The sequence below is a fragment of the Alligator mississippiensis genome, chromosome 2 (genome assembly GCF_030867095.1).
Source record: "Alligator mississippiensis isolate rAllMis1 chromosome 2, rAllMis1, whole genome shotgun sequence".
Lineage (NCBI taxonomy): Eukaryota > Metazoa > Chordata > Crocodylia > Alligatoridae > Alligator > Alligator mississippiensis.
This window is the reverse complement of record NC_081825.1, coordinates 116,358,808-116,372,029: the sequence shown is the minus strand read 5'-3', so window position 1 is coordinate 116,372,029 and position 13,222 is coordinate 116,358,808. Positions and strand designations below refer to the sequence as shown.

Here is a 13,222-nt window from a genome sequence, read left to right as displayed (position 1 = left end):
AGCATCTCTAGCACCAGTTTATGACTGCTACAGCCTACTGACAAGGTGGCTTCTTCAAATGAGGTCATAAAGCTCTGGCCTTCCAAAGATTCCTGTTCCCTCGCACTAAATCTATGGGATCTGCTTTTATAATTCACTACGTTACTGCAGCAGCAATTGGATGACCAGGATTATACAATATAGCTCGCATACAGAATTTCTTCTGCACACGTTGGGATGAGTGGGAGGGTGGAAATAATGACTCCACCAGATTCTAATCAGAGAATACAAGACGTGTTAATTTTTGTTTGTGTTTTGTTTCCAGAGTTGCACAGTTCATACTAACCTGCACATTTGACTGCAATTATACTCTTAGATTAGTATAATAGACTTCAGTCCTGATGGAAAAGTGACTAGAAGGAAATATTACCCCTCTACTAGCAATTTATTGTGCTAGTTGCCACTTTTTTTTTTTCAACTGAGACAGCCCTGTGTGAGAGAATGGGACCATGACCTGATCAAACAGCTGTGGCCCTGAATGTACAGTGACAAAGTGAAAGGAAGGATAACAGTTCCAGCAACTGGAGCGAGAAGGGGAGTAGGGCAGAGGGGAATGAAAAGGCTGACAGTGGCTGCGAGGAATCAGTCTGGATGATTGTTCAAGAATTCCCCAAGTTCAAAAAGGGAACCGAAGCTTATCATGAAACAACAGATTGGAAGGGATGGAAGGATGGCTTTCATGGTCACTGTTTTACTGGATTTGGCCAGGATTTTATTTGGGAGGGATGGGGAGGATGAAGTACAGGAGAGAGAAGAATAGTGCTTATGTGGACTTCCAGTATCCTTACAGAGTGAGTTTAAACTTTAATTAGTAAAAAATACCATGAAAACAGATATTTTTCTTAAGACATTACAGGAAAGAAATAACAAAGGTCATCTCCAGTCTTCACATAATCTACTTATTCTCCAGTGTAATGAGATCAGAACTTAAAACAATAAAAATAGCTATGCATTAATAGCCATTGTTTAGTAACACAGTTGTTTGCTTCTGAGCTTGAAACCACATGCCCTGACTTAAAACTGACTGGATGTTACAAATAGGCATAATTCAGAATCTTACTATGAAATTCCATAGCCAGATTTTTTCATGGGTTTTCTTCTTTTCTTTATTATTAAACTCTTGCACTTCTGCAGTAGGCTACATTTCTTACTCTCTAAAGGTGTATATATTGAAAAGCAACACTTGAGTACAATGTATGTTAATTCTCTCAACAAAACAGAGACTAACCATAAATCTACATTAAGATTGAAGGCACAATCAACTGAATGAAACAAATTCTTCAGATATTGCACCTGCTCCTTCAACTTCTGGCCTTTCTATTGTAGTTTAACATTCAGATTTTCTTAGATTTTTTTAATGTAAGACTTCTCCCATTGTCACTTACAAAAAAAACCCAGACAATCTGAGGGAACAGGATAACTAATCTTTACAGAGGAAACTGTGAAACTGACTGAAACACTGTCCTATGTACAAAGTAAATAAGATAGAAAATTATAAAATTATATTTCAGTGATCATGGTCAACTTTGAAGCACTCAAGGACCCAATCTAGTGAGATTCCTTCTACCAGCACCTCAACAAAAAACTGGAGAATGCCAATCAACAGCAATGGGAGAATATTGGAAGTGCTAGGGATGCCTTCAAATCCACCATCATCAGTGCCTGTGAAGAGACACTTGGATTCTCTTCCAGGAAAAACCAAGACAGGTTTGATGAGAATGACCAAGAGATCCAAGAGTTGATTGACTGTAAGCACCAGGCCTTTTGTGCTTATCAGAATGACACCGACTCAAAACAAAAGAAACCGAATTACCAACAAGCCAAGGAAGAGGTCCAAAGGAGAACCAGTGATATGAATAACAGATAATGGGAAGACAAAGTGAAGGAGATTCAACATCTCACTGACATCCACAATATGTGCGGTTTCCTTAGTGCCACCAAAACTGTCTATGGTCTGAGCACTCGAGGAACAACCCCTTGAGACCTAAGGATGGATGAGATCTGATCAAGGAAAGGAAAGCCAACAACACCTGTTGGAAGGAGCATTTCAAAGACCTCAATCTACAGGCTGTTGTAGATGATTGTTCTCAATGCTACCCCACAACACCCTGTCAGAGATTATCTTGGAATCAGATGAGGTGAGGAAAGACATCAACAGATTAAGAATGACAAGGCTTCTGGAGCACATGGAATTCCCATGGAAATCTGCAAGCAGAAGGGAGAGGAGCTTACATCAGAGCCCCATGCCCTCATCTTAAGAAACTGGAGTGATGAGGAAACCCAAGATGACCTCAGCGATGCAATGATCATGATAGTCTTCAAGAAAAACAGATAGGTATGACTGTAGAAACTACAGAGGGCTCACCTTGCTGTCCACCCTAGAAAAAAAGCATTGCAAGAACCCTCCTGAACCATCTTCTTCCACTTGATGAAGAGCTCCTTGCAGAATTTCAGTGTGGGTTTAAGGCACAAATAAGAACAACTGACATGATCTTCACTGCTCACCAGCATGAAAGCCTTCAACACTACCAACTAAAAAGTGCTGTGGAGGATCCTTCTGAGGTAAGGATACCCACCGAAATTCACCATAATTCTTCCCCTGCTCCATTACGGTATGCAAGCAGTGGTTCTCAGTAATGAATCTATCACAGATCCCTTTTGAAGTTAGGACTAGAGTTAAGCAAGGCTGTGTCATTGCTCCAACAGTCTTCTCAATATTCCTTACCACAATATGATATCTGACCACCAACAAGCTTCCAGTTGGAATGAAGCTAAACAACTGAATGGATGGTAAGCTCTTTAGTCTCAGCCAAGACTTCCCAAACCTTAATCACTGAGCTCTAGTATGCTGATGGTGCTGTAGTATATGATCACTCAAAAATGGATCTTCAGGCAATTGTCAACTTCTTTACTGAGCCATACAAGAAAACAGGACTGACATTTAACATTTAGAAGACTAAGCTCTTCCATCAAAAAGCTGTTAATGAGCAGTCCCCAGATTTGGTCATTCAGATTTATGGTAAGACTCTAGAGAACATTGAGTATTTCCCCTACTTCAGAAGTTCTCTCTCACAGACGGCTGACATTGACAAAAAAATCCAACATCACCTCAAATGTGCAAGTGCAGCCTTTGGACACCCGAGGAAATCAGATTTGATACCAAGCTCAGGGTTTATCAAGCAGTCGTGATCCCTACTTTACCATACAGTGCTGACATATGGAAAATGCAGGAGTTGCCTCAAGTTGCTGGAGTAGTACTATCAATGCTGCCTGTGGAAGATCCTTTGAATCCAGTGGCAAGACAGACTCACCAACATTAGCATCTTCTCGCGAGCAAACACCAGGAGCATTGAGGCAATGATCATCTGACATCAAATTTGCTGAGCCAGCCACATTATTCAGATGTCTAACTCCAGACTCCCAATGCAAGTTTTATTCTCCCAGCTTAGAAAGCACTTCAAAAACATTCTCAAGGCCAACTTAAAAAAATACAATGTGAACATCAATTTGTGAGAGACTATCACCTGGGACCGCCCCAAATGGAGGAAGAGTTTTCTACAAAGATGTTAGTACTTTGAAATCTCATAATGACAACAAAAAACAGAAAAGCAGGAGCAGCAGAAACATTATGTTGGGGACTGAACCAAAATCTAGAGCTACCCACCCCACACAGAAACATGTGCCTGAGTTGCAATAGAAGCTGATGATCCTAGATTGCTAGCCCACCATCTTTGGACCCACAGATAAGGCAGTCTTGGAGGGCAATCATCCTTGACTATAAGAGATTGCCAATTATGATATCTAGTCATACGGGTTATTTTTAGTAATAATTAAGACTCTTCAGATAAAATTGTGATTACATGTGTGTGTACACACACATACATGCACATGAACGATGGAAAGATTGAAGTTGGCATAGAGGCCTGAACTGAATTTCTGAGGGGTTATGTCAGGTCATTTACTTTTTACAGTTCATTTTGGTATGTCATTGGATCTGTATTTCTTCTGCATTCCAAAGAAAGCTCCTGAGTTCATATTGTGCCTCCACTGCATACAAAGCAAGGTGTCCAGGGATATGGACAAATGTACATTTTAGCTGCTTTAAAAGGGCTGAGGGACCTGTTGCTTGGCAGTGCACAACAGCTGTTATGATCTAACAGTTACATCTGCATGATCCTTCAGGAATACAAGTGAGCTAAAGCACCCTAACTTTGACCCTGAATGATTCAGTGTTAAAGTTGGAGGGTTTTTTCTACATTTGTATCTGTACAGAATCATGCCGATGTAACAGTTGCATTATGTTTGATATTGATACAATTGTTACATCTGTCTGTACCCCTGGACCAATAGTCTGTAATGAAAAAAGCTTTGCAAATATCTGGGTTCTTGATGATGATAACCTTTTGACAAGGTTACTGTTCATATAACATCACGCTTGTTATTTCTTTATTATGAATAGTTCCTTTGGTGCTTCCTTCCTTTTCTGCCCTGTTGGCTATGTAGCTAGGAAGTAAGGTCAAATCCAAATACTTCTCACACATGCCTAAAAGTGACTTAAAGCCATGTTCCACTACTGCTTATTCTGTTGACCCATAGCTTTCACCCACTGACCCTGCTGAAATCTGGATAGTTATAACATAGGAAGGGGGAAAAAGAAAAGATTGCTATAATTTATAAGCAATCACTTCCATGTATTTCACATTTGTCATATATGCTTAAATATATTTTATCTGCTTACTGTTTCAAAGCACTGTAGTTTCAAATTGTAGAAGGTGTTTCAAATAAGCATGTGATTTAATCAGACAGCTATACTACATGAAGTGTCACCAGTTATTAAGGCTTGTCCTCCAATTAACTCAAACTGGCATAAGCCACAAATATGTAATTGCATCCTTATTAACACATTAAGTCTGACAGGAATTACCAAGCTTAATATTCATGTTCAACAAAACAGTCTATAGTAAGTTCACTTGATATATGATCTAGTATCTTTTTTAATATGGTTTCCAATGAGACATAAAATTCCAGGAATGCTCTGTGATTTTTTTAGTGGTTGATTTCATCTTGGATCATTTTGTCTCTGAAAAATGCAACTAAGTAGAAATACTTTTTCTACTTTTTATCCTTTTCATACTTTTACTGAATTCCTCAAAATGTTAACCTTTTGTTCTCAGATACTCATTGTATACTATAATATACTTCTAGACACAGTAGGTACTTGAAAAAATCATTATTTTTTAAAGCTATTAGCACCAGTCACATCTGTTATTCATAACATAGGTAATATTGTCATCCCTGACAATATTTCTCAAGATAGAATCAACTTCTTTTTTTTTAAGCATGGGTCAAGATTTGATAACTGGCAACTGGCCCACTGGGTAGACAAATCGTTACTTGTTCTGTTCTTTGAAAAAGGCCAATAACTTACAGGATGGATAGGACTTGGAAATATTATTATACTGAAGAATCCCCAAGTGGGAATAGTAAAGAAGTTCCTGCAGTGGAGGGTAACCCTTCTACTCCTCATTTAAATGGAAGCAGCAACCTTTTATTGTTTTTAAGAACTTGATGTTCTTGTAACTAAGCTTTGGCAATTGCCCACGCAAGAAGCAAACAGGAACATTCAGTTCTACTGCATGTTCTTCAAATACATTGAAAAGATAAGTAAGTGGTACTGCGGAACACGGTTACCAGTTAAATGCAAGTCATTTATTATGGCTGAAACTAACCTAGAATATAATGGCAGCACTGGGTTAGTCTGAAGGTTTTTTTCAGCATGATTAAAAATAGTTATACTTTAAAACCTAAGTGTATGAAAATGCCAGGCATATTTTATGTTTGTTTACCCAGCTGCTCACCTTGCAAGTGAAAACCTTTTTCTTGTTGCTGTTGTGATAGCCTTTGATACAAACTTATTGTGGGATCTGAGAAGTCAAGGTGTGTTCTTACTTTGTTTTCCATTGTCATTAATAAAACATTTTGAAAGAAAAATGTGTTTAATAATTCTATTGGTGATGTGCAATAAGAACAAACTATCTCCAAAATTGTAATTGCTTTGTAATTTTAATATAAGTAAAAGACTAATTTCATCAATAAGGAAAGGATGATTCTAAATGTATATGGGAATATATTTATAGCTTAAATTTTGCCTTATTCATAAAGGCCAGGTATACAATAGCTACATGATCTCTGTCCCTAAAATTATGGAAATAAACTGTTGTTTACCAAGGAAATAAAATTCACTAAAATAAAGTTGTGTAAATTAAATTACACTATCCTAATAGTTAAGGATCTCCCTCCTCCCCCCCCCCCCCCACTTTTATCTAATAACTTAGTGCTGTAATATCCAAGTACCTTGGTCACTAATGGGTTTTTTTTCTTCACAATACTGAGTTGGAGTAGGAAATATTACCATTTGCTAAAAGAAGATCAAGCATCTTACCCAAAGTGCTACAAAAAGTCTGTTCCTGGACAAAAAAAGAAAAGCACCCCCCTAAACCTCAGTCTTAAGCAGGTCCATCAGAGTCCTGCCTAATTGCAAACTTTATACTTTCTTTTGTTTCTTTCTCTTTTTCTCACTTACTGTTTCACACCCATCCTGCCCCCTTTTTTCATGCTATTCTTTAGTCTATTGTCATGGTACCTAAACAATTCGGCAAGAGTTAGCCTACTGATAACCCAAGACCACTGCCCATGATGCAGATATGGTCTTACTGCTTTCTTGTACGTTCCTGCCTGTCTGTATCCATCTTTGTTTTATACTTAGAATATAAACTCTTTATGGCAGGGAGTAGCTTTTTCTTTTGTACAACATGTAGACCAATGGAGTCATATTTGATGACTAGAGCACTTATGCACTGCAGTAATATAGATAAATAATAACTATTATAGTTTCTTATATTACAAACTCACCTTTCCCCAAAAAATTAGCATTCCAAAATTGGGGTGCATGTCTTAAGAAGGGAAGCTGATTTTCTGCCCAGCATAGGAGCAGTGGCATTTCTATTCAGTAGCACTAAGGGAATCAACTGACTTCATGGCCTATCTATTTTACTCATAGATTTCATAGACATTGAGGCTGGAAGGGACCTTGGAAGATCATCAAGTCCAGCCCCCTGCCCCAGGGGCAGGAAGTCAGCTGGGGTCACAGGATCCCAGCAAGATAAACATCCAATTGACTCTTAAAGGAGTCCAGAATAGGCGCTTGCACCACTTCTGGCAGCAGTCTGTTCCAGGTCTTGGGGGCTCAGACTGTAAAGAAGTTCTTCCTTATGTTCAGCCTGAAACGGTCTTGGAGAAGTTTGTGACCATTTGATCTTGTCATCCCTTGGGGCGCTCTGGTGAGCAGGCGTTCCCCCAGATCCTGATGTACACCACTTACATACTTATAGGCAGCCACCATGTCCCCCCTGAGCCTGTGCTTTTCCAGGATGAAAAGTCCCATAGCTCTAAGCCTCTCATCATAAGGCCAGTTCTCCTGCCTTCTGATCATGCGCATGGCTCTCCTCTGGACTCTCTCAAGCTTCTCCACATCCTTTTTAAATTGTGGAGCCCAGAATTGGATACAGTACTCCAGCTGCGGCCTCACCAAGGCCAAGTACAGTGGGAGGATAACATCTTGGTATTTACTAAAAAAGCATCTATGGACGCAAGCGAGAGTTTTGTTTCCTTTGCTAACTGTGTCATTGCATTGGTGGTTCATATTCATCTTGTGGTCAATTGCGACCCCCAAGTCCCTTTCGGCCATGGTGCTAGCAAGCATAGCACTGTTGAGCCTATAAGCATGCTGCAGGTTTTCTTCCCAAGGTGGAGTACCTTGCACTTTTTGGAGTTGAAGGCCATCAAGTTTTTGTCCACCCATTTTCCAAGCCTGTCAAGGTCAGCCTGGATTACCATCCTGTCCTCAGGTGTGGACGCTTTACCCCAAAGTTTGGTGTCATCAGTAAACTTGTCCAGTCTGCTTCTGACACCAATGTCCACATCATTAATGAAGATGTTGAAAAGCATAGGCCCAAGGATGGAGCCTTGGGGTACCCCACTGGTCACGGCACACCACACTGATTGACTTCCATCAACTACCACTCTCTGGGTCTGACCTTGAAGCCAATTCCCTAGCCAGCAGACTGTGATGTAGCTGAGGCCGCAATTGGCCAGTTTTTCTATAAGACAATCATGGGATACCAGATCAAAAGCTTTTTTAAAGTCAAGATATATGTCATCAATCTCTTCTCCCTTGTCGAGGTGACATGTCACCTGGTCATAGAAGGAGATGAGATTGGTCAGGCAAGACCTACCCACAACAAACCTGTGCTGGCTATCCCTTAAGAAGTTGCCTTTAGTCAGTTTGTCAAGAATGGTCTCTGATAATTTTTTCCAAGATCTTCCCGGGAATGGAGGTCAGGCTGCTGGGCCTATAGTTTCCCGGATCTACTTTCCTTCCTTTCTTGAAGATAGGCACCACATTGGCCTTCTTCCAATCTTTGGGCACTTTGCCTGAGCGCCGTAAGTTCTCAAATAGCCATGCCAGTGGCCGAGCTATGATGCTTGCCAGCTCCTTAAGTGCCCTGGGGTGCAAGCTGTCTAAGCCAGATGACCTGAAGGTGTCCAGCCTCTCAAGGTATTCCTTCACATGGTCAACATTGATGAAGGGTAACAGCCCTCCCTCACCTTGGCCATCCCATACTGTATTGAACAGGGCTGTCCCTTGTGGCTAGTGAAAAACCAATGCAAAATACCCATTGAGCAGGTTGGCTTTTTCCTAGGCATCAGTTGTCAGTTGACCCATATGGTTTAGCAGGGGTCCAATGTTACCCTTGCTTTTCCTCTGGCTCCCCACATATCTACAAAAGTATTTTTTATTGTCCTTGATATGTGTAGCCAGTTGGAGTTCAGTCACAGCCTTGGCTTTCTTGGTTCACTCCCTACAGGTCCAGACCAGTGCAGAGCACTCCTCCTTTAGGGTGGATTCAGCCTTCCATCCTTTTTAGGTTTTTCTTTTTATTTGCAGGAAGTCTACTAGTTCCCTGCAGAGCCAAGGGGGCTGCTGTTCCCTTTTGCTGCCTTTCCTCCGAGACGGGATAAACATTGCTTGTGCTTTCAGGATCGCTCCCTTGAGGAGCAACCACTCATCCTGAACTCCCCTCTCCTTTGGGTCATGGTCCCCTTAGGGCCCTTAAGGCCTCATCAACAAGCCTCCTGAGCTTGTCAAAGTCAGCTTTCCTAAAGTCGAGGACTTCACTTTGCTGACTGACTTGTCAGCTTTATGGCGGATGGTGAAGGTGATCAGCTCATGGTCACTGTCTCCCAGCTTCCCTTCAATCATTAGATCACTGATTAAGTCAGCCAGTACCAGGTCAAGCAGTGCTTTGCCTCTCATCAGCCCATAGACTTCTTGAGTCAGATAGAGCTCATCTATACACATGAGGATGCTTTGTGACTGTTTGGATGTGGTCGAGTGCTCTTCCCACAAGATATCAGGGTAATTGAAATCTCCCATGACAACCATGCACCAGGAGCATGCAGCCTCAGCTAGTTCCCTGGTGAATTCCTGGTCAGGCTCTTGATCCTGGCTAGGAGGTCTGTAGTAGACACCCACCATTGTGTCCCTTGTGCCTTGTTTGCCACAGATTTTGACCCAGAGAGTCTCCAATCATCCCCCCTGGGTGCCAATGTCAGCTTGCAGGGACGTGTAGCTTTCCTTGACATAAAAAGATACCCCCCAGCCCCCTTTTTCCACATGATCTCTCCTGTACAAGGTATAGCCACCTATACCTGTGGCCCAGTCATAGGTGGAGTCCCACGAGGCCTCCATTATCCCTATGAGATCGTAATCCCTTTGGTTTAGCAGGAGGACCAGTTCCTCCTGTTTGTTCCCCAGGTTCCTGGCATTGGTGTACAAGCACCTAAGTGTCCCATTGGGGGCCCTTGCATTTCCTACAGATCACTCTGGTGCTGGGGTAGGGCTGGGTTCCCTTGAGTGCCTTACCCTCCTGGGTTTACAAAAACTGCCCAATGGGCTTGCAGTGGTGGTACTCCCCCCCCATTCCCCAGCAGGCTCAGTTTAAAGCCCAGTCAAGCAGGTCAGCAAGTCTGGCCGAGAAGAGCCTCCTCCCCAGTGGAGTGAGGTAGAGGCCCTCTCTTCCCAGCATCCCACTGCCTCCCTCACCAAAGAGTGGGCTGTGATCATGGAAGCTAAAGCCTTCACAATGACACCAGCACTGCAGTCTCTGGTTAACTACCTCAAGTACCTCTCCCTCCTCAGCCCGTGACCCACAACCAGGAGGAGCGAGGAAAAGACCACCTGTGCCCCCATCCCCTTAAGCCCAGCTCCCAGAGCCTTGTAGTCTCTCATAACCTGGCTGGGATTGCTCTGAGCTGTGTCATTAATGCCCACTTGGATAAGGAGCATAGGGTAGTGGTTGAAGGGCTGGATAATCTTTGGGATCCTCTCGGCTATGTCCCAGATGTGGGCCCCAGAAAGTAGCAGACCTTCCAGGCTAGGGGGCCAGGGCGGCAGACTGCCCCCTCAGTCCCCCTCAGGAGGCAGTCTCCTATGATGAGCACTCTGCGTTTTGGTCTTATGGAGAGTAGGGGTGGGTGATCCTCCCTTGCCTGCAGGAGCTGGCATCTCTGCAGGCTCTACTGGGGCTTCAAGAGGTTCATCCCTTTTGCAAAGCCCCAGAGGGGAGGGGACCTTGGTGCAGCAGTCCTTGGGCCCCTTGACCATCTTGCTCCAATTCCTGGTAATTGTTCTTTATTCAATAGGTGTTAATGGTCAAATCTCCTTTTTAATTACCTTTCTGTTCCACTAATCAAGTAATCCTTTCTTTAAGAACTTTGCTAAAGAATTTGCAATTTAATTACTCCTGATCTCTCTTTACCTATTTCAGAGCCCAGCAAAATGTTTTACAGTCGTTCTTTTCAAAATCCTATTTCTTGAAGCCCATGGAGTGCAGTCTTCATCAGCAGCTAAAGTTTCAGCTTTTGACTGAGCAGCCAAGACCTGATGACAATGCAGCTGTGAAAGGGTTAAAACTGTAGTTTGTCTGATCAGGAAAGGGAGAGTGAGTGAACTGAAGATTAGGGTCTGTCCCTTGTCTGTGTGTTCATAACCCTGAAACCATCATTTTTTTCTTCATTCTGATATCCCAGAAACAAAATGCATGTCTTAATTTGGGGGGGGGGGGGGGGAGGGGAGGGTGTATGTGAAAAAATAAAGAAATTATAATATCCTCCCTGTCACAGTGGGGTCCTTCAGGAGGGCCGTGATCTCCTCGAGGTCCCTCGCTCCATGTCAAGGCCGGCCCAAGGCACTCTCTTATTCTCGCCCGCCACGTCTTGCTGGAAAATGTGATTGGGAAGCTGCCTATGACTCCCTGGGCACGACTACTCGGGACCTCCGTCCCCACGGTTCTTCCGGACTCCTGTGGTCTCCCGGTATGACGGGTGCTCCCCAGGCACACTAGCCTTATGGGCTACACGTGGCTCCTACCACCCCTAATACCACGCCCCAAGCCTCGCTGATGTAATAGACGTTGGTGTGTCTGCACGCCCGCTTCCCGGGCCCTTCTTCTATAATCTAGCCCACTCTTGGGCCTTCCCCGTATGTGTCTACACTAGTGCCCCTTCCTGGGCTCTCTAACACAATGTCCATCACTGGGACTCTTGTCCACTCTGGGACTTCCTGTCGGGCCCTACGGTCTCTAAGGCCCACCGCACTGCTTCCCCCTTCTGGGCACTGTGCCGCTATCCCCTTTTGCCAGGGACAACTGCAGCACCTTACCCTTCTCCTGGGGCGCTGTGCTGCCAACCCCTTTGGTTTGGGTCCACCGCAGCAGCCTGCCCCTGTCCTGGGTTTTCCAGCAGTGCTAGCCTTCACCCGGGCTCGCTACGCCTGTCTCAGGCCCCTCAATAATACCGCCTCCTCTGTGGGGCTTGCTGTGCCCAGCCTGGGCTCTAAAAGTGCCCCTCCCTGGGGCTGAGGTCTATGCACCCCACAAGTGACGCCCTTGCTGGCATCTGCTGCGCCCTTCCTGGGCTTCCTAATATGGCGCTCCCCCTCTTTGGGGCTTGCCGTGCCCACCTTGGGCTTCTCAATAGTCCAATATGGCGCTCCCCCTCTTTGGGGCTTGCCGTGCCCACCTTGGGCTTCCTGATAAAAATCGCCCTATTTTCTGGGGCTGGGGTCTACGTACCCCGCACACAACCCGGGGTCTGTGTTCCCCATCCGCAACTCACAGGTTGCACCCGCAACCCACTGGTTGCGCTCCTCACTGCCAGTTGCGCCTGCACTGGCGCGTAAGCTGCGCCTTCACTGGCGCTGGGGTCCTCATACCACTGGGGTACCTATGAGGATAATGCGCCTTCCTGGCGCTAGACTGTGCCCTCACTGGCGCTAGGGCACCCCACCCCTATGGGGTCCCTATGAGGCCTCCTCCAACCCCTACAGCCTCACCCAAACCTCCAGTGTAATAAACAATCACAAAACATACTGCAAGCCTCCTGGCTACAACTAAAACCTATGGCACCTAGCCACTACAAAGTAAGCCGCCTGGCTATAACTTAGCACCATTACTCCAACCTTCAGAGCTCTCATGAGCTGTACTGGCCATCGGGCTTCTACCCATCTCTCAGCCAAGGGAACTCCTGCCTCTCCAGCTGCTGGCAGGGAACTGCTAGCCTGGCCTCAGCCCTGGGCTTTATAAGGGCCAGGCCCTGCCCCCTATAGGCAGCTGTCTCCCCTTAGTTGCTCCAGCAACCCGCAGCTGCGCTTGTTACCCTGGCAACCCTCAGCTGGGCTCGTTATGACATGCCAGGGCTCTATCTCTCTCTCCCTGGCAGTTTCTCCTCTCTAGGAGCAGGAGCACCGAGGTGCCCTGTGACACTCCCATTTCTGTCTACCAATCCATCTTTACATTATTATTTTTAATAACTCTAATTATTTATAGTTTCTCAAAGTTACACCAACTGAGGCAAAGTTTAACTGTAGGCCACACTACTTAAGTTTTGTTATGGTAACTTCAATCCACTCTAAAGAGTTAAAATGAGCAAATTTCAGTCCTCCAGCATCCCAGGATGCACCCCTCCTGGGGCCCAAAAGCCCCAAAGCAGGGATAGGGCCCAAGTATCCTGGTTCCTAGCAACACCCCTTGCCTCTAATGGCAAGTCAGAGCTGCACAGGCAA

General features: G+C 44.5%; 1 long non-coding RNA gene across 2 annotated transcripts in view; it reads left to right on the top strand.

The window, feature by feature from the left end:
- LOC109284918 (uncharacterized) overlaps nucleotides 1-13,222 on the top strand; it is a 117,658-nt gene that overhangs the window by 86,453 nt on the left and 17,983 nt on the right. Inside the window, exon 6 of one of the 2 annotated variants that reach the window (XR_009459841.1) lies at nucleotides 1,551-6,247. The exons of the other annotated variant lie outside the window; for it this stretch is intronic. This is a non-coding gene — a long non-coding RNA (uncharacterized LOC109284918). Of the gene's footprint in view, nucleotides 1-1,550; nucleotides 6,248-13,222 lie in introns of those variants that run through there. 2 annotated transcript variants of the gene reach the window in all.